This window comes from Xenopus laevis, chromosome 5S (assembly GCF_017654675.1).
Source record: "Xenopus laevis strain J_2021 chromosome 5S, Xenopus_laevis_v10.1, whole genome shotgun sequence".
In the NCBI taxonomy this organism is placed as follows: domain Eukaryota; kingdom Metazoa; phylum Chordata; class Amphibia; order Anura; family Pipidae; genus Xenopus; species Xenopus laevis.
This window is the reverse complement of record NC_054380.1, coordinates 20,603,067-20,628,281: the sequence shown is the minus strand read 5'-3', so window position 1 is coordinate 20,628,281 and position 25,215 is coordinate 20,603,067. Positions and strand designations below refer to the sequence as shown.

General features: G+C 39.1%; 1 pseudogene; it reads left to right on the top strand.

The window, feature by feature from the left end:
• The window catches only part of LOC108717390, a 96,755-nt pseudogene that overhangs the window by 57,988 nt on the left and 13,552 nt on the right, over window positions 1-25,215 (top strand).

Genomic DNA, 25,215 nt, shown 5'->3' with positions numbered 1-25,215 from the left:
TAAAAGCTTTTCAGTAGCACTTAGAACATTTTGCTAACCTGAGTATTTAATTACAAGCCTTCCCATAGTGTGGTCTTTTCATCTGTATAGAGACCACGGTTACTCAAGGCGCTGTAACAAGGGCTAATGAATGACAGGTATTATGTGTACGGCATTATCTTGATGCCCTCCCATGTTTTTATGGATAATGAATAAACCATAATTAGCCGCCATATTTTATACCGACTCGCCCCCCTTTTGATGAACATTCTCTGCCGCTTTTATGTACCTTTTATTCTTTTTAGTGTGTAATTGATCTGTGAAGGAGAAATTGGCTTGGCACTTGGAATGTTCGCCACTTTTAACAAAATGCCTTCTAATTGCTTCAAGTAATATCACCGTTTTTAACATGTTTGTATTCATGTACTTGTGTTTACTTTAAAAAACAAAAAAGTGTTTTTATGTTTCTTTGTAGCCACATAAGTGTTATAAATGTTGTTTTTCCATTGATGGCTGCTGGGTATACGAGATGATTACCTGCCCTGCCACCCATCATAGATATAAGCAGCTGATCAGGCAGCCTTTCCATTGGTGTAGTCACTCGTTTTCAACACTACTAGATGTCTGTTCTGCTAATAACAAAATAACATGTCAGCTACCCATTAAAATCACATTTAAAGGGAATGTCCACCCAAGATGGTTCACTTTTCAGATACACTTCATATATAGATGCCTCAAACCTATAAACGTGTAAGTTATAAATGCACTGTCCTTAAAGGGCACCTATCACAGCCAAAATCAAACACATATTAACAATCTGACCAGTACAAGCTAAACACGTTTAATCAAACCACATATATAGTTTTTTGAAAAAACTGCAGGTTTTAAAAAAAAATCCCTTACTTTGTCAAATGGGTTCTTTCACTGAGGGAGGCCATATTGAGACTATAATATGCAAATTTCAGGAGCATGCTCAGATTGTCACACTGCTTTGAGTATTCTACCCAGAATGCCTTTTTTAAGTAAACTCCTCCATTGGAAGTATTAGGATATTTCCCTATCTTGTCCCCTGCTGGTAAAGTCATTATGCAAATGAAGGGCACACACTAACTTCCAGCAGGTGGCAGCACTACTGAACAGCAGCTAACACAGAGGTTTGGCTGATTTGGAAATAGCTTAGAAGGGTTGATAAGCAATCAATTTCAACTGAGCATGTGCGAGATTTCAGAGCTGCAGTTGGCTGGGAAATATAGGTAGGAGGAGCCAGTGAAATCCAAGATGGCTGCCTCAGCTAGAACTGCAGGGTAGATCTTGCAGAAGGAATAGTGAGATGATGATTTACATTATACAAACAATTCTAACTGTTTTAATCGGATTTCTTGAACTTTCACATAGTGTATTTGCTTAGTAAACGATTTTGGCCATGATTGGTGCCCTTTAAGGATAATAGCACTCAAGGACTGTTTTTTTTTAATGGAGGTGGAGAAAAAAGCCACTGTGCTCTCATCTTTGCTCGATATGCTCAAGGAAATCTGATCTGGGTGCTCACTTCCTAACTCAATGCACCAAGTAGAAAGAGCAATGGGAGTGCATCTGATTTTCTCCATCTGCCAATCATCAGCCATGTATGCCATTAGGCTAGGGCCACTTGGGGTCGAAATCGGGCTATTGAAATTCAGCAGGCTGATTTCAGCCCCTTCTGCTGGCAGCAGCCTCCCTCTTCTGTTCAGGTCAGGAAACCATTGTGTCAGCTCCAGCGGGAATACACACTGCAAATTTTGGCACTAAATGCAAAGTCTTGCATTTTTCTTTGACAAAATCCACCAAGAGTGTTTGTGCAGGAGCCAAAGTAATGATTTGAATTTGGTTCGGCCAGGCACAAGGAACGTGCCGAATACCAAACCAAATCAATTAATTAATTCAGCGCATTCTTAATACAGAAGTACATTATTTTGGTGACTTTACCAAACAAGTGCAACCAGCTACAGTCCTGCACTGGGTCAGGACCCGCAGAATACGTGTGAATTGGTCTGGTTGTCGGTAGAATATCCCTGAATCCCGTGTAGTCCACGGCTAGTCCACCTGCGTACCTGGCAAATGTGCAGGACTGGACCCTCCCTGGAGCTGCAAGGACATTTTTTTTTGTACTTTTCTGGATGAATGGGCCGCAAACTGACTCAACTTCTAGTCTGAGATGATGTCACTTCCGGTTTCACAGGTCCTGGGTCGGGTAGTGACTTTGGATAGGGGGATGTGTTTGATGGCAGTTGTGGGTCAGTTTAGAGCTCAGCCGGTTTGGGTCGGGCATGGGTCATACCAGTTGGACTCTACAACCAGCCATCTTAGGCCAGTTTTGGGGGCAGAAATCCTTATTCAATGATGAAATCAAATGATTTGAATAAAGTCCATTTCTTTCAAGGGATAACCCTGAAAAACAGAGATTGCCCCTCTGTACCCCAATCCTTTACAAGTTCAGAGGGCAGTCATATTGTTTTATCTTTAATTGATACCTCACACCTGTCACTATCATGATTTTTTTGATCCTAGTAAATCAATTCTAGAAGAAAAGAAAAACAAATTCGCCAAATATTGTCTTGACTTATTTATGGTTGGAATAACGGCTCTACCAAGTGATAAAAACTTTATTTTTTAATGGAATGTTTCTTAAAATTTATATTTTTTGTTTAATGTAGGTGGCATTTATTTTCTAAAACTTTTCTACGTGACCTCAGTGCCGGGGACGAAGCATTCCTGTGTTATTAATCATGAAAGAAAAATGCGCATTTCACTTTTAACAAAAGCAAAGTCAAGACGCCTAGACAATGTAACAGCTTTTTTCTTTTATTTTTTCTCCTTCCCAACAGCAATGGACCATGTAAGTCAGGAGAGGGGGGAGATGACCATGCTCTATGACCTGCTCTTTGCGTTTCTTCACACTGAAAAGTACAAAGAAGTCAGAAAGATCATCGAGGTGGGAATTTAAGTACAGTCCTCTAATCACAATGTCATGTAGTTGCTTAATTGGAACACACTTAATATTTTAACCTTTAATTACACTTCCTCTGATTTAAGTTAATATAATTCATCTCCAATAATGGGCTTGGGGGAGAAAAAAAGTTATCCAGCCAAAGAAATGCCGCTTTATCAGTATAATTACAGTTCAGAGGAAGCAGTCTCATCTGTGCTCTCGATCTGTTTCCTTACATTTGTTAAATATAGTGTTCTGCAAAGGGAAAGAAGGGGGGGGGGAGAAAATATATTTGCATACTCAATCTTGGATTGTGTGGAACAATTAAATTAAACGAGCATTCCCGGGTGTAAAGTTGCTTAATCCTCTTTGCCAAGGAATTCTTTGTTGTACTTAAAAGTGCTGGAATTTAATTTGCGGCTGTCCCAGCTCAGATTTATTCATAAGACTTTAAAATCAGCTAAACGGGGCGGCCGACTGCTCCTCTTCGGCATTTTCATTTCTGTGGATTTGTTTTCTCCTCGTCTGCCTCTGGTAAGCGGCTTAATGGGAAGTGGTAGGTGACAAACTTGGTCTGTTTAGGATTAGGATATTTTATCCAGATTCGAATGAGAATTGAGTTCCCTGAAAGTGATCAGTGAAAAAGAGCAGCTCAAGACTGGTCTCATGGTAAATCTAATCCGCCCCTATCCTATTTTTTTTTCTCTTTACCCCCCCCCCCCCCCCAGTGACTTCCAAAATATGTTGGTTGAAGGTTTGAAAAAAAGTGTTTGCTAGACAGGAAATAGTCTCCGTTATGACAACTTTATTCTGCTAATTACTCATACATCTACATCTCTAGATGAAATTATGTTCAATGGGTTCACTGTGTTAAAGGGATGCTGTCATGGCATTTTTCAAAATGCATCAGTTAATAGTGCTGCTCCATCAGACTTCTGCAATGAAATTTGTTTTAAAAAAGAGCAAACTGATTTTTTTTATATTTTATTTTGATATCTGACATGGGGCTAGACATATTGTCAGTTTCCCAGGTGCCCCTAGTCACGTGACTTGTGCTCTGATAAACTTCAGTCACTCTTTACTGCAAGCTGCTTCCCCCAGCAGCCCATCAGCAGAACAATGGTAAGGTAACGAGATAACAGCTCCCTGGTAGATATAAGAACAGCACTCAATAGTAAAATCCATGTCCCACTGAGCCTCCTTCAGTTACATTGAGTAGTTGCATTGAGTAGGAGAAAACAGCCTGTCCGAAAGAAGTTCCATAGTGCAGCACTGACTCTTTCTGAAAGCACGTGACCAGGCAAAATGACATGAGATGCACCTACGCATCAATATTACAATTAAAGAAAAATGAAATGAAAGGAATGAAATTTTATATGGTAGAATGAATTATTTGCAGTGTAAACAGTGTCATTCAGAAATCAACACCATAAAAATCATGACAGAATCCCTTTAAACAGATTACTTACTTACTATACTTTAGGCATAAACAAATGGGTTTGCTGCACTTGGACTGTCACCTGGGTGGCAAATACAGTAGATCAATAATTTTGATGGGACTTCCTTCCTCTTGTGCCACTCAACACTTAGGGAGTTATTTATCAAAGTCCATATTTATCTCATTGGTCTTAAAAGTGGGAAAAAAACACTGATGTTGTCCGAATAAAAGAAGTACTCCAAGTCGGACCTGCTGAGTTCATTTAGAAGTCAATGGGAGAAGTCCTGAAGATATCCTGATCTGCACTGGGTTTTGTGCAATAATCCGAAGATTTCATGGTGTTCGGGCAATAATACGAAAAAATTGTATGATTCTAATGTTTTCATGATTTTATCGAATTTTCTCCTGCTCAGGAAATTTTCGGGGAAATGTATTTGTAAATAAGGGGGAAAAAATCTGTGTGGATTTGGTTGAAATATTTTTCAGAAATTTATCAGATATTTTTGGATTTTGATAAACCTATTAATCTTGATGCAAAGGTTTGAAAAAAAAAATGAGATATATTGAGAAAATATATATAATAATATATTAAGAAATATTTTTGTCATGTTTAAAACTTCATCCTCCGTCATGACGACTACATTCTGTTAATTCTACATTGCCAGGAATGATACATTATTATCAGGAACCCTGTTATCCAGAAATCTCCAAATTATGGGAAGGTAGACTCAATTTTATTCAATTAATTCCAGTTTGTAAACCTTATTTCCTTTTTCTCTGTAATAATAAAACAGTAGCTTGTATTTGATCCCAACTAAGATATAATTAAACCTTATTGAAGGTAAACCGTTCTGTTGGGTTTAATAAATGTTTACATTTTTTTCTAGTAGACAGGTATGATGATCCAAATTATGGAAAAGACTCCTTATTTGGAAAACCCTACAGCATTCTGGATAGTAAAAAAATATTTTTATTGGCTCCTCAAGCTGTCCAAACCACATCTTTCTGTGCCTGTATTTGGCTCAACTACCCAAACACCAACCCTTTCTGCTCAGTCCTTTGCCAAACCAGGCACCTACCAGCAAAAATGTTTTATATAGTTTATCGTAAGGCACTTCCATGGCATTGGCTAAGCATTGCTTCCTCTATGTCTCTGTGAAAAATAGAATTTTACAAAACATTAATGGGGTTATGGAATAAGAGGCACTAAGTTTGCTCAGGAGCAGTAACCCATAGCAACCAATCAGCAGGTAGAGTTTACCAGTCACCTTTTTAAATGCAAACCGCTTATTGGTTGCTATGGGTTACTGCTCCTGGGCAAACTTAGTGCCTTTTATTACATATGGGGTATTTATCAAAATCCAAGTTTTTCTGATTATTTCAATTAAAAAAAGTAAGGGCAAAATAGAGTCCATGATTGGACCTTATTCATTATTAAAGAAAAAATCGAGTTGAATTCTGAATCGTACAGAGTTTTTTCAATTTTTTTCATGCTTTTTCCCCTGAAAAGCCCCGAATTTTGACTGAAAAGTCCGGAATAGCTGGATTGTCAGGCTAATTCCAGCAAAGACCTCAGAAACTTCCAAATAGGGTAGGGACCTCTCCCATTGACTTATAAAGTCATATGAAAAAGTTTGGGAACCCCTCTTAATTATTTTTTACTTCCTTTTAATATATACCATGCCGTTTGAGATATCAGAACAGTGCAGAGATCCAAATAAATCACAAAGTTTAAGCACATTTTGCTATGTGTATGCCATCTGAATCTTCTTGGTTACATTTCTTATATTGACTTATATCCAGTCCTAATACAGTAATGCAGAAATATATCAACCTCTGCGTTGAAGGATAATGCACCCCCTACCGCATAATATAAGGATATTAGAAATCACCTAATTGTTCTGTCAGCTGTAACATAGTATTTTAATGATTGTTTCTGTAACTGAGAGATTATCTTAACAGTTTTACCTGATTGAAAGAATATAATGCGTTCATAAAATATATACCGATAACTGCGTATAGATATGCAAGTCTTTAATCTCCTCAAAATCCCAAGGTTAAAGATTAAAATTCTCTTATCAAGATTGCTTTTGCATTGTATTAAAAGAATTAGAGAAATCAGAAGGAGACCCTTTTGATATGGGGGAAAAATAAATAATAAATTAACGTTCGATTCTTGGTTAGAGATTTTGAGATTTGCCTGTTGGGTATAAAATAATAACTGATGTTTCGTATATTTATATTGTATAAAATTAACTGATTTTAATAAACTAAAGAAATTCCAACGTTTCGATCACATCACCGTGATCTTCCTCTGGGAAGCAAAAAAAACCATTTTTTAAAATAAATACATGTATGGCATCCGTTATCTGGAAATCCGTTATCCAGATTATGGAAAGGCCATCTCCCTTAGACTCTATTTTATCCAAATAATTCATTTTTTTTTTAATGGATTTCCTTTTTCACTGTAATAACGAATTTGTACTTGATCCCTACTAAGATAGAATTAATCCTTATTGGAAGCAAAACCAGCCTATTGGTTTTATTTCATGTTTATTAAGGTATGAAGATCCAAATTACGGAAGAATCTGTTATCTGGAAAAGCCCAGGTCTTGAGTATTCTGGAGAACAGTCCGATACCCGTACACAGGACTGTATTTATGTCCGATACCGTGCGTGTGATGTCACATGCTTCCTTGGCCCTGCTACCCCTCAGCTCCTTCATCGGATTTCCTACGGAAATCCGTGGCGGAGGTTGGGGGGTTTAAAAAATGAAAAAAACAGCCTAACATGCCAATCACTGTGTAGACCAGCCATTGTGGCCATCAGTTGCTTGCTGTATACTGATGTTGTGGCATTTTGTTTCAGATCACAAGTGGGCTCTCTCATTGATAGCAAAAGTACCCCCCCCCCCCAAACTAGTCTCCTCCTGGGCAGCAGTAATGTATTGTAGTAACAACCAGTCACTAATTCATAAACATTCATAGCACTTGAGCATAACATTTATAAATGCTAAGACAGCCTTTCAGTGCTGTAGGACCTAGAGAGGCCACGATGCAAGGTTTCCAACATTTGAGCTCTACTTGCCCCAAATAATATACTTTGGAAAATATTTCCTTTTTCTGTGTTATAATAAAACGGCACCTTGTACTTAAATCCTTACTTAAACTAAGATATAATTAATCCTTATTGGAAGCAAAACCTGCCTATTGGGTTTATTTAATGTTTACACTAATTTTCTATTAGCATTAAGGTATGAAAATACAAACTACGGAAAGATCTGTTATCTGAAAAGCCCCGTGTCTCAAGCATTCTGGATAACCGGTCCCATACCTGTATTTATGAAGTATTATTGCTTATGGTATTTCCACAAGCCAAGCCATGTTCAGAAGACCTATCATACTTGTGTGATATCTGGGTTGGTTCTGTTACAATAGGCCCAGCTGGGTCACATCTACCTTGGTGGCCTTTGAATGTTTCTTTTAGATAAGTCAGTGATCTAATTAATTGTGAAAGCATAGGTTCATGTGGAAACAGAAAATCTTGCTGTATTATTTACCAAATATTGGCCTCCTTGCCTGTGATTAACCTAGTAAATACAATAAAACATCTTGAAACCTGAACATTTATACTCAAAGTTATTTAAAGTTTAAGCTAAATTTTATCAAGTGAATACAAACACTCGTGCAGTATTTACTTTTTATTATATCCTTTAATAGTCCATATATCTTGCACTCACTGTTGTTCTGCATGATGGGTCTAGATTTGGCCATGTAATAGATTTTTTCTGCCTGGTGTATTTTCATTTAGAGGTGAACTTGACGGTAAACTTTGATTAGTCTTGTACAAAGTGGATTTGCTTGCCAGGCTGACTGTGCATGTGTAATTCACTCAGATGCCAAAGATAAGCTACGAATATGCACGGCGGCGCAAGCCAAGGAGATTTGCTTAATCTGACCTAGATGTTCTTTTGATGATTGAGACCCAGTCTATGGGAAACAGTTCTCCATAACAAAATGAAATGCAAAGATATCCGTTGTTATACTCGGCTGTCCTCACAAAGACGGCATTTTCAATCAGTTTGGTACAAGTAGGGATTTGCTATATTAAGATGTAAGGCTTTCGCTATTTAGATCATTGGCGTTTGAATCGGAGATGATATTGAAAGTTGTAAGTGAATGTACCCGTTGCAGGTTTTTTTCCTTTTCGGGGAAAAGGATTATCCACAAATGTGATGGTCTGGAGATAGTTCATGTAGTCCTCTCCAATGGGCATGTGGCAACACATTATTTAAATGTGGGGGTGATGGTATGTACCATTGGCCACAAGTACCATTCACAGCTGTCTTCCTGCCTGTCTTCTTTGAAATGGGGGGGAAGATGTAATAAAGAAATTACGACTATGGTAACATAAAAGGCTGTATTTCTTTGCCGTAAGTAAAATTTTGAGTAGTCTTTGTATCGGTAGTGTTGATTGAAAAGAAGAGTTTAGCAGCTCTCCGGTAAGGTGAAACAAGTGGTTAATTCATGCCACAAAACAAATATTTTGGGTTTAACCAGCCCATTATTAAACAGGTTCAGGTTAAGCCTGAAACATGTTATGGCACGAATCAGAATTGGGAGCAGGGACAGGCATATTGGATGGGAACATACAGTACCCCGGATTCAACATTCTCCTGGAATTGACATTGTGTTTGCATGGACCCATAATGCGAGTGGCGCCTTTTTTCCCCCAAATTTTGCTTTCTTCAATTTACAGCATTTTGACGTCGTTCGCTGGGGAAAAAAACGGGGTTCTACTCTAGTTTGCTAACAGTGCTGCATTGTTTGGATTTTACCCAAATAATGTGCATGAAATGTTTAACTAATCCTATGTTTCCTTCTCTTTAGACTGCAGGACTGAGAGCTCGTCCAGGAAGGTTGCAGTGGTTTGCGGGGAAATGCATTGCAGCAAATCAGGTGAGATCTTTATATTTTTGGGTTTTGGTGGGAGTACAAGATTGTCATGGCGGAAGTGTTTCTTTTGAAATCCATTGCTTGCAGTAGAGCCGCAAGGGAGGATCTTGACTGAATATTCCTTGAAATATACTGACCATCATGAACATATCTGAACCTTGGACTAGATCTATCTCCTTCAGCCCCTTATAAATAGAATAGTACTATGGGAGTCCCCTTTCAGTTGCTTTCTTGAGTTTATCTACTGCCTGTCACAAAACATGCACGCGTAGTTACTTTAATGCCCCAATTATTTAACTTGAACAACACATGTACCTTGACATTATCATAGTGGGAGTTGGAAGTGAATCCCCCATATAGCAATGACACAATTTGCAAGCTTAAATATCGTCATTTATTATTTGCTCCATGTCTAAGACTGCTCCATGGTTAAATGGTTAGACTGTAGGCAACTATACATGACCTTGTTCCATCTGCCCTTCCAATTACCCAATAGAATGAATCAAAACAGAAGTGGCAGGAGCCTCAGATAAGCACCGATTGAAATCATTATCAGTCCATATTTTCTGTCCATACAAACGGACTGCCCGTCATCTACATCTTGATGGTCCACGATATACAGCATCAGGCAGTAAGGCTGAAATTTGCCAGCTTAAGCATACGAATGCCACAGATGTGCTGAACTTTATCACAATAGAAGCTGACCATGCCTAAGTTCGATTTCGTTTATTGTATTTCCAAAATTTATTCTGCTGTTCTCATGCATTCCTTGCTCTTTTTCCAAGCGGTCGATTGAGAATGGTAAACTCTTGTATCAAGCAGGGCACCAGTCAAACGTCTAGAATAAAATTGAATTATTTCTAAGGGGGGGGGGTACCACCTATGCAAAATTAACATTGTTACAGTAGCATTACAGAAATCGTTCTACACAGGAGTTATTCTTTTGTGTCTTTATAAAAGCTTTTGGGAACTTGCCATTCCGCCTGTTGTTGACAGAGTTGGAGCCAAGTACATTTAACACCTGCTTATGAAAGTGCAGCTTTTAGTAGCTCCGTCAAGCTCCAGAGTATACTGAAAAACTTGGCAAAGAATAAGCAAGAGGGCTTGATTCCTAGAGAAATCTGAGATGAAACAATACAATCTGTGTTTTGTGTGCTTTTGTCATGTTCCGTTTTATTGTTACTTAAAAACCTGAACTGGTCACCAGAGGGGTGGCTATGTAGCCTGACTTTTAAAGTAGAAGGAAAGGCTAAAAAGAATTAAGCTTTATCAGAAAGATCTATATAAATACACCAGTAAACCGTCAAAGTAATGCTGCTTTGAGTCATCTGTCAAAAGAAACACTTAATTGCTTTCCTTCTATTGTGTACACATGGGCTTCTGTATCAGACTTCCTGTTTTCAGCTTAAACCTCCAGGGCTTGGGCTTGAGCATGCTCAGTTTGCTCATCTCCCCCACCCTCCTTCCCTCCTTTTTACCTCCTCCCCTCCCTTTTTACCTCCTCCTCTTCCTTTTACCCCCTCCCCTGGGCCCAGAGCTATGAGTGAGCAGAGATATACTCTGCAGGAAGTGATGTCACACCAAGCTAATATGGCAGGTGCTATAGTAAACAAACAGAGAGGGTTCTAGAGCTGTTTACTCTGGTATGGTAAAACATTCTACAGAATAAATATAGTGGGATAGCTTTCACTATTGTGGCTAATCTATTGGCAATAAACTGCTTTGGTAGCTTTCCTTCTCCTTTAAGAATGTTGTATTTTGAGTTTTTCTCTTAAAATAATGGTTTCCTGCTTTTTCTGTGTTTCTTAAAGCTGGAACCTCTTGAAAACTTAGTAGATATGACCCAAAAGCTCTTTGAGTGTGACAGAGACGACATGTACTACTATCTTCTGAAACTTTGCAGTAAGTATTTTCAGATAGGACATTTTTTTTGGGTCACAAAAGAGTATAATGCTTCAAAATTTTGGGTCTGGTGTGTAATTTTATGCATGCTCGTCGAATTTCAGAGGAAAATGATGACTGGAAGAAAGCAGATGCTGTATGGACTAAAATTCAAGAAGAAAATGCGATACCACGGGAGAGAACGTTGAGGCTTTTGGCGGATATTTTCAGGAGAAGTGGACAAGAAGTCTCCTTTGATGTACCAGAGGTAATGTAATGCATTTATTTAGGCAGTTAATGTCTTTGCACTATCAACACAGCAGTGGTCAGCTGTGGCATGTAGCTTCGAGGAAGACTAAACTTATAGGAAGCCTTTACAGAACTTAAAGTTTGACCTCCTAGAACATAAGCTCCTTATTGAGCATTCTGTAACTCTTTCCAATACTACTCCGTTACAACAGCAATATTTATCTTTTATTGCCCCGCCTGACTGATTTTTTCTTTTATGTAGACTTGGTATAAAGATGCAGCTGAATCAAAAGTCCCAGCATTTCTCAGTTCTCCAGATTCATCCTTGCAGAGGAAAGACCTAGTTCTCAGTAAAAAGGATAAAGGCAAAGGTAAGTCTAATGCATCTGCTCAGCTGTCTAGAGACTGTTCAGACTGAAGCCTGTGGACGCCAGCCTGCATTCTAATTCAAGTGGACGTTAGGTTTCCTAAGGTGTTGACGAATAGATGGTGACTGCTTGGTTTTGGTATTTATTTATGAATGCATTCTGCCTTGTGCCACTAGGTGGAGCATGCAGAGTAAACCACTAAAATCTTTGGAAAATGGCATTGCTGCAAAGACTGCAGACATCAATGAAACCACCTTTACTGATGTTTTTTTCTTTTTTACACGCCCCTCTAAATAAAGTATCATTGCCTAAAATGACTTCCTAGGTTCTTCTGAGGCAAAAGATTAAAAGGAACATAAAACGGGATACCTAGTTGTTCTGTTTGCAGAGAGCTAGCGATCGGCTTAGGCGAGTCTACCTGTCTCCCCATGTATACTTTCATCTATGTAAAATGAAGGATAAATGTTACAGGGCTTTAACTGGTAGGGTCCTCCAATTATTTCCTTTAGAAGCCTTTGAATGTTCCTTAGTAGTGTTAATGATCATTTTGAACTTGGGAACAAGTTGTGCTCAAGACCCAACTGTCATCTTATTAATTCCTTATCTGACCTGCAATATTTCAGTAGGTTGACGGTCACTTGCTTCCATTACAACATATATCGGCACACATGCCCTTACATGCAACTTTCTAGCCAATACCTTATGTTTTTAGGTCCTGGCAGAGTTAGGAGCAAATAGACTACCCAAGGCCAGCAAGGCATCTACCTACACTCCTGTCCATAATGTTCAAAGGTTACATAGGAACATAAGTAGGGAAAATGTCAAAGCAAAGTTCACTGAGAAGCGAGAAGTTTCTGCAGTCTTCTGCATATATATGCTTCAGCTTGAAGGGCTTTAGTCCCAATTTGCACTGTATGCCATTAGTAGGACCCCCCCCCCCCGATGAGCACCAGGGAAAACATTTGTGTTGAGTAACATAGTAAGTTAGGTTGAAAAAAGATGTCCATCAAGTTCAAACTTTTAAAGGAGAAGGAAAGGGGTGCCAAAGGCCGGTGCTCCTATCAGCAGAAAATGGCACCGCCCTGGGGTTATACCAGTGAGCACCACAGAACGCTTCTCTTCCGTCATCCGCTTTCTTTGTGCGGCTGTGCATGGACAGTCGAAACGAAAAGCTGAACTTTAACTAAAAAGTCGTCTATTTCGTTCAACTGCTGAAGTGGATCGCTCCGTAGTGCTCACTGGTATAACCCCAGGCCGGTGCAATTTCCTGGGGCAAACGCATACCTGTCTATTTCTATAAATAACCTGCCTAACTGCTAATTGATCCAGAGAAAATTAGAAATCCCATTTGAAGCCTCTCCAGTTTGCCTCAGGGTTGGAAATATCCTCCTTGACTCCAAAATGGCAACCAGACCAGTCCCTGGAGTGTCCCAAAGGAGATCTGTGTGTAAACTGTATTAGTGCAGGAGTGCTGATGGTATGAGTGTGTGTACATATAGAACAGCAAACACATCAGCTGACGATTTTATCTTCTAATGGAATCGAATATGAGTGGGACATGACATTTTGTGTTGGCAAGTTGTCACTTCCCTAGCAGACACCTATAAAAGGCAGCTGATGAAAAGAAGGCTTGCTATGGCAAAAATAAATCATGTCAGCGAGTGTTTACACGTGGGTGGCATTTCACACTGAGTGATCAAAAGGAGCGCCACTTTACATCATAATGATCCAATCTCTGCAATGTGCCTACCTGTCATAATAAGCTCACTCACATGTTGTAGCCATGGACTCTCCTATCATTTCCTTTTAATTTCTCATTGTGGCTGTTTCCCTTTCATACAATGAAGATCTCTCAGGCTTTTTGTGTGCGCAAGATTCTATAGAAGCACTGAGTTCACGTGGCTCTTATCAAAGTATATATTTTCCCCTGTCTTTTGTTAATTTGATATAATATGCGTTTTATTCAGTCTTAAGAAACCCATTAGCATACATGAACAAAAAATAAAATGTTCTTCATTTTGTAACATACACAGTTTAAATTCAGTCTGTGTAAGGCTCTACATATCATCTCTATGTTGCCTCTTTGGTCCACTTACTTGCCTACAAGTGACTGCAGCTTCCACATGTGTATATATATATATATATATATATTGTAGGCTGTTTTATTATAAGACCAGGTATGGGACCTGTTATCCAGAATCCTCGCGACCTGGGGTTTTCCGGATTACTGATCTCTCCATAATTTAGATCTTCATACATCTAATAGAAAATCATGTAAACATTTGGGGTGTCATTTATCAAGGTCCGAATTTATCTCAATATCAGCTGCTACAAACTCTGATCTTACCCTCGGTTTTTTAACGCTTATTTATTATTACATTTTCCCAAAAATTTGCATTGCGGGAAAAGCTCAGATTTTCAAGATTTTTTCGTGAATCTTCCCCGAAATCTCGGAATTTTTCGGAGTTTTCACTCGAAAGCTGCGTAAATATCGTGAAATTGCCCAAAACCCCCTGACACAACCAAAAATCAATGGGACTGTTCCCATTGACTTTTATGCAACCTCGACAGGTTTGAGATGCCGTGGTTTTATATTCGGGATTTTTAGCCCTCGGGTTTCGGGGAATTTTGGGTATTCGGAGCTTATTAAATAAACCCAACAGGCTGGTTCTACCTCCAATAAAGATCAATTATATCTTCGTTGGGATCCAGTATAAGCTACTGTTTTATTATTACAGAGAAAAAGGAAATATTTAAAAATTTGATTATAATGGAGTCTATGGGAGATGGCCCTTCTGTAATTCGGAGCTTTCTGGATAACGGGTTTTCAGGATAACGGATCCCATACCTGTATTGGGGCCCAGCTCTTTACCGTTCCATTGTAAAAGGGCTTGCTGGGATGGCCAGAGATGCAGAGGTTGTTAAAAAGCTCATAGTTTGAACAGAGAGACAAAATATAATAGTATTTCTTTCCTCAGACGTTTGCACTGTGTATTGCATTAAAGGGGATCTTAAATTGAATTGAATTGGTCAAGCATCTCTATGCACTACTTTCGGTTAAGCATCAGTCTATGCGCTTCCCATATAGTCAGTTGATCCTAGGGTTGCTGATTCTCTTAACTCTGGAGCCACAAGACTGATATTAACAACCACTAATATTGCAGAAACCATTAACAATTGAAAATTAATGTTAATGTCAGAAGTGCCCACAAAATTAATTCTGTGGCTTAAGATCCCTTTTAAAGGGCAAGTAAAGACAAAAAACAAGAACCCATTTTTACTTTCCTTAATGAAAAAGAAACCTATCTCCAATATAGTTTAATTTAAATATGTGTACCGTTTTTATAAGAAACCTGACTATATGCAGTGAAATTCTCCCTTCATTTACTGCTGTGGATAGGAATTGTCAGATGGTCCCTAACTGCTCTGCAGGGAAACAATCATATTTATGAACAGCAGGGGGAGCCCCCACCTTACTTCACAGCCATGCAGAACTTCAGCAGCTTTGTTTGTTTCCCTGTAGAGCAGTCGACGATTGTGTACAGATTTGTATTGGATTTTATTTTTGCCTTTACATCCCCTTTACTGTTTCCAACTCCAGCTGCAGGGACAAAGATGATGGAGCCCGATTTAAACAGATAAACTGGGATTCTCATTGAAGGATTATTTTGCTGCAGCCACTGGTTCTGCAGAGTTAAAGAAAGTTTGTATTAAACAATGCAAAAACCACATTAGATTACATGACAACACAGGACCCAGTGCAGTCTGAATATTCTGATTATTATTAGTCTTGCTGTATCGGCTTCTGGCAGATATTATTTGACTTGTGATGTTTTGACAATTTATGACGATCCCTAAGCAGCCCAGACCACACTGAGCATGTGCACAGTCTTGGTCTTGCAAAAATGTTTAACAAAGTTACAAGATGGTGATCCCCTGTGGCCAACTTTGAAAGCATAAATTATTTGTTTGATTAGGCTTGTGGTGCAGTAAGTTTATGTTTAGTATACAAAATACAGCATTTCTAGCCTTATTCTATTTTAGAAAATCTATAATCGGGTTTTGCATTTCTTTTTCACCCTATTGGATATTGCCAAGGGGCGTTGGCTTTGCTTCATTGTGCTTCCGTCTTGCACCCCTGAATTTTATAATTTACGTACGTTTCCGTCTACAGAAGCCCTCAAATTATTCCTGGAAGTGGAGAAGATCGGTGTTGCTATCAGTGCGGCCACATACTCCAACCTGATCCGCTCGCTGCTGTCAGAAGGAATGCTTGAAGAAGCCAAAAAAGTGCTAAATCAGTAAGTTTTCTGGCTTCTGTGAATTTTATATATCTGAAATTTCACATGAATCCTTTCACACTGCTATTTTGGTGTCCATTAAGAAACTTTCAAGTTTATTTAATCCTTTCTCTTGTCCCTGTTCCTATTACAAATGGAAGGGTGGAGTGTCCAGAAAGGTGGGAAGGAGGGAAAACATTTTTTACTTCCTTGTTTTATGATTCCCCCCCCCCCGTCCTAATTTACATATGCAAATTCAGATTCTGTTTGGCTGGCCAGAAGGATTCAGCCGAATCCAAAATAGTGCCTCCCACTGCACAGATGCCATTTAGATGTGACAGTAGGCAAGATTTTGATATTAATGGCAGAAAAGAAAGAAAAGAAAAGTGTCAGCTGATACCCAGTCACTGGTGGTTATGGGACATTCAGACAGGGTGTAAAATATCCCAATTTTCTTACATTACCCCCATAGAGATTATCCTGCTGAAAAAGGCCGAATTCCAAACCGAATCCTGGGTTCGGTGCATCCCTAGTTTGGATGCAGACGTAAAGATCTGCTTTTTAATCAGGTTCATTTTTGGTTTTGTCCATGTACCAAAGAATAAATGGATCTCTGAGCATCATTGAATACTATTGCACGGCAGCACAAGCTGCTATTTGGTCACAGGAAAATATAATGCCTTATTGTCAAATATTACGTTTTTTTTTATTGTACAAAATTGCTGCAAACTTTTTTTTCTTCCTCCCTTGATTTGAAAATGTTGTTTCTGATCCCAGTAGCTGATTTATTCCGACTCTAATAAATTGTGTTGTGTGCCGAGACAGTGGGAGATACTGAAATGAGAGGCGCGGACAGTATTGGAATGAAAGATTAGTTCTGTAATAGTGGCTAAACATCTATTTAATCACACCCAAGATTGGGGGGAAAGTCAATGCAGTGTTACATGTAATTTGCAGCCTCATGCGTGAAACGTTGATTTAAGGGCTTTGACAGATGGGACAAAGGGAAGACGCGGAACTGAGCAATAAGTGCTTAGGCAGGGATTAAGAGGATTGCTCGGCAGAGGAAGGAAAATCCTGAGTCCGATGACCCCCCTCCCAGAGGCTGAAAGTGACCGAGAGGATATTCGTATTGCGTGAGCTCCGCAAAGGATTTTCAAGGATTGATGAGAATAATTTAGCAATGACCCTGCTTACCTCCCCCCATCTGCTCATTTCATAAGTTTGAGTAGCTCGGCTGCTCAGTTGGGAGCCTCAAGATGATCTGGGAGATTTGTTTTCGATTGTTGATGTTCTAAATGACAGTGACCTTTCCCCACTCTCACTAGTCTCCGGCAGAGGATTTCCTTCCCTTCCTTTCCCCCCCCCATTTTTAATCTAGAAATAATAAAGTTATGGCAGGATTTCATTAGCAAGTGTGACCGTAGTTCTATGTGAGGCTTGTGTCTGTCTTTCCGGCTGCCTAAATATATACACTGTAGTAGCGGCAGGTGCGAGTCTAGATTTTGGTTAGAAAAAGAATTGTACAGGTATGGGATCAGTTATCTGGAAACCCGTTATCCAGAAAGCTCAGTTACGGAAAGGACACACTCCATTTTATCTGAATAATCCAGATGTTTAAAAATTATTTCCCTTTTCTGTGTAATAATAAAACAGTAGCTTGTACAGGTATGGGACCTATTATCCCGAGTGCTCAGGACCTGGGGCTTTCTGGATAACAGATCTTCTGTATTTTGGATCTTCATACCGTAAATCTACTAGAAAATCTTTTAAACACGAAATAAACCCAATAAGCTGGTTTTGCTTCCAATAAGGATTAATTATATCTTAGTTGGGATGAAGTACAAGGTACTGTTTTATTATTACAGAGAAAAAGGAAATCATTTTTAAAATTCTGGATTGTTTGAATAAAATGGAGTCTATGGAAGACGGCCTTTCCATAATTCTGAGCTTTCTGGATCAAGGATCTTTCTGTAATTTTCGATCTTTATTCCTTAAATTTACTAGAAAATCATGTAAATATTCAATTTTAACCAATAGGCTGTATTTGCTTCCAATAAGGATTAATTATAACTTAGTTGGGATCAAGTACAAGCTACTGTTTTATTATTACAGAGAAAAAGGAAATCATTTTTAATATATTTGGATTATTTGATTATAATGGAGTCTACGGGAGACGGCCTTTCTGTAATTCAGAACTTTCTGGATAACGGATCCCATACCTGTGCTTGATCCCAACTAAGATATAAATAATCCTTATTCGAAGCAAAGCCAGCCCATTGGGTTTATTTAATGTTTACGTGATTTTTTAAGTAGAATTAAGGTATGAAAATCCGAATTATAGAAAGATCCCTTATCTGGAAACCCCCCTTTATTCTGGATAACCGGTCCCATAAATGTACTTTAAATAGTTTTTTATTTTATTTTGGAGTTGGAGTAAAGCGGCTGTCTCCGTGCCGTAAAGTTACATGTTGCGGTGACAGCGATCTGAAAATGAATCGAGCAAATCATACGGTAGATGCCGTTCTGGAATCCCAGGAATCCATGTTTGATTTTTTTTTATCACCCCCCATTTCTTAAAAGAATAGTTTTTCATATTATAATTATTGCAGACGTAAGCGCTGTGGGGGTAAAGTATCCCGCTTTAGCATTCCCGCGGAACAGAGCCGGGCACGCAGTTATTTTCGTCATCTAATATGTCAGCACGGAAGAATCCGAACCGATTGTTTAAAGAGAAATCTCGCCTTCTCCCTTTTGTTGCTGCCTTCCAACTTTGTCAGCTGTCAGGGTAGAGAAGAATAGGGGGGGATAAAATAAGCCGCTCATTCTGTAGCCATTGACAGGATCGCACAAAAGCTGTCTCCAGGTCGATATTTTGCAGCAATATTTTTAACGTACGAAGTCGTTTTTTGTTAATTTCACCTTGGAGCCCAACCGTTTATTATCGTATCAGAAGCATGTCAGTAATTCCTTTCTAAACGTCTCCTTCTTGTAGCGCCGAGAACCACATCAAGGGCTTCACGCTGAACGATGCTGCCAACAGCCTCCTCATCATCACGCAAGTTAGGCGGGATTATTTGAAAGGTATGTCACGATGCTTGACCTTTACGTCACATTAATGCCTCTGCAGATTCTTCTTGCACCGCCCTTCGAATACTTGGATAAAGGAGTCCATTTAGCAAATTACCTGCTTATCAAGAGCCTTTTGTGGCGGCGGAGAGATTTAAATGACTGTACACGCATTTATAATACAGCTTGAATATGAATGTACTTGTCATTTGACCACTTAGTCCAGTTTCCGTTCCATTTAACACAAGATGGGAGGGTTTTTTTCCCCTCTCTCCTTAAGATGAATCGCTGCTCTTCAGACATCCAGACATGCAAAATGTGTGTCGCAGAAAGCGAGTGCAGGCTTTTCATGCCGCCGTTAAAATTCACAGCACAAGCTGCTTCTGATTTGGAAAATTAACCGCCTTTAATGCATAGGAAACAATTTCTCAGCTGTTGTTCTTTGCCATTGTTTCTCACCCTGAAATATCCAACTAGTTAAATTGAGTGTTAAACACACACACTTTGGGGCAGATTTATTAATGTCGAATTGGAAATTCAAATTTTTTGGGGGGGGTCAAAAGTCTCAAATTCGAATTGGGAATTATCCAAACTCGATTCGAATTTTAATTAGAATTTCGAGATTTATCAAACCTATACCTTGGGAAAAATTTGAATTCGACTATTTGCCGCCACCTTAAACCTGTCAAGTTCATGTAGAAGTCAATGGAAGACGTCCAGTGACCAATTTGAATGTTATTAGCCTTCCTGACATTCAAGTTTTTTCGGAGAAAAAAACTGTTACAGTTTAGTCTAATTCGATTCAAGTTTTCGGGTCGGTAATATTTGTTCGAGTTTCAGACATTCAATTTTTTTCTTAAATACCCCCATCGAATATTGAGTATATTCAAATTTATTTTAAAAAAAAAAACTCGCACAAATTCAACTTTTGATAAATGGGCCTCTTAGTCGTTGCAATATTAATTTGGATGATTGGGAAGATACAGCTAATACTTTTCAATAATTTTTTATAGCTACAGATTTTTAATAACGGCTTCCAGCCACTAATGGGTTTCCTTTTCATATCCGACTCAAGGCATCGAATCCTCCATTACTGCCGGCCGCACCTCTGTTGCTAAAAGGCACTTTAAAACAAGCGCATGTTTTTGGTAATATAGGCCAAAAGTGTAGAAAGACAAAAACAGAAAAATGCAAAGAGGAGAAAAAAAAAATAAAATGTTTTAAACCACATACATTCATGAAAATGTAATCTCTTCTATGGGAACATATTATTTAAAGTTTTTCTTTTTTTCAGGTATTTGGTATTTTTGCTCTGTGGCTCACCAGTTTGGAATACAACCTGCTTTTTTTTTTTTGTGGATGAGGTCAGCGACCCTAGCAACCAAGGGGCAACATTGAATATCAATGAACACCGTAGTGCCTTTATAGAAAACAAGAAATTAAAAAATAAATAAAATTCTTTTGACTTGGCTGATTGTAATCCAATCATCTGGATCAAAGAGAGGTGCTCCCATTGGCAGGGAACTGGGTTCTAAGGACAGGACTACATGGCCGATTCAGCCGCAATCCGACGCGCTGTGCAAAATCGCATGCGTCACGTCGGATGCGACAGACATAAGGTTAGTAATTCAATTGTCGCATCGTGTCGCAGCATTGATGCGACACGACTGTCAGATGCAGACGCTGCACGCTGCATCTGCATCCCACAGTCGTGTCGCATTAACAATGCGACACGATCCGACACTGCCATTACTTACCTTGTTTCCATCGCATTCCAACGTGACGCCTGCGATTTTGCGCAGCGCATCGGATCGCGGCTGAATCGGCCATGTAGTCCTGCCCTAAGGATCTTAATGTTTAATAATAGGACCTATTATCCAGAATGCTTGGCTCCTGGTGTTTTCCATACTTTATCTATTAAAAAAAAGAAACATTTCAACATTAATTACACCCAGTAGGATTGTTTTGCATACAATAAGAATTAATTATATATTAGTTGTGATCAAGTACAAGCTACTGTTTTATTATTACACACGAGGAATTCAATTTTTAAAAATTAGAATCAATTGCTTAAAATGAAGTCTATGGGAGATGGCCTTTCTGATATTCAGAGCTTTTTTGCACAAGCACGGCTGTGTTTATTTGTAGCTACGAAATGGGATCCGTTATCCAAAAACCCGTTCTCTATCAAGCTTAGAATTATGGGAAGGCCATTTTTCTTTATACTTCATGTTATTAAAGTATTAAAATTTTTTAAAAACGATTTCCTTTTTCTGTGTAATAACAAAACAGTAGCTTCTACTTGATCCCAACTAAGATATAATTAATCCTTATTGGAGGCAAAAACATTCTATTGGGTTTATTTAATGTTTTTATGATTTTCTAGTAGACTAAACTGAAAAAAATGTTTGGAAGGTGAACAACCCCTTTAAGGTATGAAGACCCAAATAATGGAAATATCTGCTACCCGGAAATTTCCAGACCCCGAGCTTTCAATAACTGGTCCCATACCTGTACTCCCTCACACCTGTTTTTATAAAAATATCCCCCCTGTCTGAGAATTCTGTACAAAAATCCTCATATAAAACCTTTGGCCTGGATGCTGATATCTATAACAGGGAGCTCTCTGCCGCATGACAGTCGGCTCCTTTGATCGTAGGCACTGCACTATCTGCATAACAATATATCATTATTGATCAATTTTTGAAACTGATAGCAGTTTATCATAGTGGAATTCCCCCCTTATTTGTGTTTGCAGAAAAATCCTCTGAACCGGCCATTAATACAATTTGCCTGGCATCCAGATTGCTGGTTTGTGCCTTTTCAGCGGACGTGCACAACTGCCATCTGCGCACTGAGTAATTTTCCTAGTCCCTATTGACACAGAGCCCATCACTGCCTTTGTGCGTGCAGTTTGCAACCGTTATCTGCTGCTCAATTTGGGTGTGGGGGGTGGAAGGGACACTATTGTGTTGTGCATCCTCAGCAGCCTGCTGACTGACTGCCAGTTCCATCATTAAATTCTAGTCCCAAGAAGGCTTGGCATTTCTCTGCAAGTGCCTAATATGAGAAACAACAGAGTGGATGCTAATCACTAGCTTTGCTTGTCTCTTTCATTTTAGGAACCCTGGAATCAGTGCCTACTCTTGCGCTTTATACATATTTATTATTTTCCCCCCTTTTCTTTTTGAATAGATGCCATGGCCTCTCTGTAAGCGATGCTCGAAGGTGACAAGGTGCCTTCACAGCTGGCAGTCACCCGTCTCGTCCAGGCGCTGGCTTTGAAAGGCGACCTGGAAGGTATCGAAGTGGTTGAGAACATGATGCGGAATATTGGTTCCTCCATCCGGCTGTCATCCCATATGCTTTTTGTCAATAATAAAATGTTGGCTTATCTGAAAAGGTAAGGGTGTCTGAGAACTTCAACATTCCACCAAAGGCCTTAAGGGGAAACTCAGACATGGTTACAGAGAGCAGCTTCTAAAATATGCAGTCAAAATACTATAAATAAGGTGCCATAATAGGGAACTGGTTACCCAGCACCTCACCATTCTCCCAACTGCTCCCTGGTGCTGATTAAGGTCAGTCACTACCATACTGTACATGTGCCCTGCCTTAGGTAGCCCACGGGAGACCAAGATGACACCTCTGCTCTCTAATAAAGTACCCCCAGTAAATTGACATGCCCAGTGATCATTAGCCTTTAAAAACTGTAGGTTATCTGACAGTTGCAAACTTTAGTAGTGCTAATTATAATCTATAACTAGGGTTGCCACCCGGCCGGTATTTTACCGGCCTGGCCGGTAAAATACCTGCCGGGGCCCTTATTTTACAGGCCTAGCCGGTAAAATACCTGCCGGGGCCGGTATTACAAATTTACCAGCAATGTAGCTGCCAATAAATTTGTAATACGATTAAAAGGAGCCCTCGGCCTACCCCCAATCCCCTGGAACTTACCTTTTCTTTTACTTCTTCTAGCGTCCATGGCGTGGCCCCGCCCCTTTTGACGTCACAGCCCGCCCCTTTGTGTCCCCGCCCCCCGCAGCCAGTAAAAGATTTTTAAAAAGGTGGCAACCCTATCTATAACCTCTAAGCCTTACCTGTTACCTATAATAACATTATACTTAAAGGGGCTTTTCGTCTTTGAGCTAACTTTTAGTATGATGTAGGGAGCGATATTCTGATACAAGAACAAAGAGGGTTAGGGCGTTCTTGGAAGCCACATATAGATCAGACCAAAAATAAGTTGATTAAAAAGTCAAAATTTTTTTTTTTTGATTTAAACAATCGTCGATAGCCTTACGTGTTTCGTATCACTGAGACACTTAGTGGGTTATTTACTAAACTCCGAATGCAAAAATCATGATAAATTTGTGATTTTTTAAATATAAAATCAGACTTTAAAAAAAAAAAAAAAAAAAATCATGAATTTTTCAGAATTTGTTAAACCCTGAGGATGGAAAAGTCAGAATCAGAAAATCCAACATCTCAGACCTGTTGAGGTTGCATATAAGTCAATGGGAGAAGTTCCAATGGGTTTTTTTTTGTGCGCTGGGTTTCGTGCAATACCCAGAAGTTTTCTGGCAAAATTCTGAGTTTTCGGGTGAAAAAATCTTGAAAATCAGATTTTTTGGGGGGGGATTTTTTTGGCACAAACAAAATTTTTGGGAAAGTGTATTAATAAATAAGCCGAAAAAACCTGTTCGGATTTGGTCTGAGTTTTTTCAGAAAATATTGAAATAAATTTGGACTTTGGACTGATAAATAACCCCCTTAATTGAAGGCTTAATCAAGATTGAGATGATTGTTTAAATAAAGATTTTTTCTCCTTTTTAATCAACTTATTTTTGGTCTGATCTAAATGTGGCTTCCTAGAGTGCCCTAACCCTCTTTTTGTTCTTGTATATGGATTTCTTCTCCCCTGAGCTCAGGGCCTGGGGCAGGAGCACCTGGGCCACTACTCTACTTTCGTGAGTTATCTTACTGTGTATGTATTTCATTTTTTTGGTGTTACTGTTACTTTAAGCTGACACTGTTATAAATCCCAAAAGGGGTTCTCCATCCATATACCACTTTTGCATCATGAAAGAACCTTCCCGCATAAATCAATAAAATCCTTTTCTGCGGGTTTTAAGCTTAACGTCATTACTATCATAACCAGTATCTGTCTACAAAGTGTTGTAAAGGTGACGATAGATGAAAAGATTTTTCCGGCAAAGATCCTTTGTTTCAGTACACACGTGTGGAGCTGAATAGTCAGATATACATATAGAAACAATAGAATTCTACCTGTATCGATTCAGCACTAACAATGGCTGATGTTCGGGTGCCTTCAAAGGCCAACCCGATTGACGAGCCGACCAATATCCAAGTCTTCTGCCGATATTGGTCGGCTCGTCTCCCACCATACACACCGGATATCAGATGAAAATTAGTTTCATACGATATTATCAGCGTGTCTATGGCCACCTTAAAGCTTCTGTTTAACAGACCAGCAGGGTAAAGGACTTCTGCTAGAGTGAGGCACAACCAGAGAACAGAAAAGGATAAACAAATCCTGCTTTCAATGTCATTGACGAAAACTGTTGAATATATTGAATTCATGTACATTGGGAGCTGCTTAGTACTTAGAATATTATTCTTTTATTATGCGAAAAGCTGATTTGGGTGGAGTTCCCTTTTAACTAGATTCCTAGAACGACTAGGCCCTGACGAAGCATCTGCTAAAGCTTGGTGGCATGTCATTATTATAAATGAGAAACTTTGGTGGAGAGAAGCCTTAGATTTCCTAATGCAGAACTTCTATTTTATTGGGGGGGGAAGTAGAGCAGCAGATCCGAGCTTTGCACATTATTAGCACTTTACCAAATGTCCTTGTCACCCCACGTTACACATTCCCCGTATACACCTGCTCCATGTGCATATTTACCAGCGCCACAACACAATGAGCACATTATATTTATTATCAGTTTGGGAATAAGGGAGGACAGTGCTGAAACCATTTCAGGTAAATATTCTATTTAATATT